The sequence below is a fragment of the Poecilia formosa genome, unplaced genomic scaffold, assembly GCF_000485575.1.
Source record: "Poecilia formosa unplaced genomic scaffold, Poecilia_formosa-5.1.2 Scaffold1766, whole genome shotgun sequence".
NCBI classification, from domain to species: domain Eukaryota; kingdom Metazoa; phylum Chordata; class Actinopteri; order Cyprinodontiformes; family Poeciliidae; genus Poecilia; species Poecilia formosa.
The window spans coordinates 1,275-2,052 of NW_006801705.1; the positions used below are offsets into that span (position 1 = coordinate 1,275).

The following is a 778-nucleotide window of genomic DNA, read 5'->3' on the forward strand; positions in this document are numbered from 1 at the left end:
TTTGGACCAGTTGGTTCTAAGGCGGTTTTGGGTCGGTACCTTTGGACCAGTTGGTTCTAAGGCGGTTTTGGGTCAGTACCTTTGGACCAGTTGGTTCTAAGGCGGTTTTGGGTCGGTACCTTTGGACCAGTTGGTTCTAAGGCACTTTGGGTCGGTACCTCTGGACCAGTTGGTTCTAAGGCGGTTTTGAGTCGGTACCTTTGGACCAGTTGGTTCTGCTGTGGTTTTGAGTCGGTACCTTTGGACCGGTTGGTTCTAAGGCGGTTTTGGGTTGGTACCTTTGGACCGGTTGGTTCTAAGGCGGTTTTGGGTCGGTACCTTTGGATCGGCTGGTTCTAAGGCGGTTTTGGGTCGGTACCTTTGGACCTGTTGGTTCTAAGGCGGTTTTGGGTCGGTACCTTTGGACCGGTTGGTTCTGCTGTGGTTTCGGGTCGGTACCTTTGGACCGGTTGGTTCTAAGGCGGTTTTGGGTCGGTACCTTTGGACTGGTTGGTTCTAAGGCGGTTTTGGGTCGGTACCTTTGGACCAGTTGGTTCTGCTGTGGTTTTGGGTCGGTACCTTTGGACCGGTTGGTTCTAAGGCGGTTTTGGGTCGGTACCTTTGGACCAGTTGGTTCTAAGGCACTTTTGGGTCAGTACCTTTGGACCAGTTGGTTCTGCTGTGGTTTTGAGTCGGTACCTTTGGACCGGTTGGTTCTAAGGCGGTTTTGAGTCGGTACCTTTGGACCAGTTGGTTCTGCTGTGGTTTTGAGTCGGTACCTTTGGACCGGTTGGTTCTA

At 52.3% G+C, this 778-nt stretch overlaps 1 protein-coding gene and 1 long non-coding RNA gene across 3 annotated transcripts in view; both read right to left on the reverse strand.

Moving 5' to 3' along the window:
• LOC103132975 (hamartin-like) overlaps nucleotides 1-778 on the reverse strand; it is a gene marked incomplete at its 3' end in the record, with an annotated part of 3,786 nt that overhangs the window by 1,248 nt on the left and 1,760 nt on the right. The window lies entirely within an intron of this gene.
• LOC107835345 (uncharacterized) overlaps nucleotides 8-778 on the reverse strand; it is a 1,850-nt gene continuing 1,079 nt past the window's right edge. The window contains exons 1-3 of one of the 2 annotated variants that reach the window (XR_001661150.1): nucleotides 679-742; nucleotides 239-598; nucleotides 8-119 (exon numbers count right to left, since the gene is read on the reverse strand). This is a non-coding gene — a long non-coding RNA (uncharacterized LOC107835345). Of the gene's footprint in view, nucleotides 120-238; nucleotides 599-678; nucleotides 743-778 lie in introns of those variants that run through there. The other variant, XR_001661151.1, reaches the window with a different exon arrangement.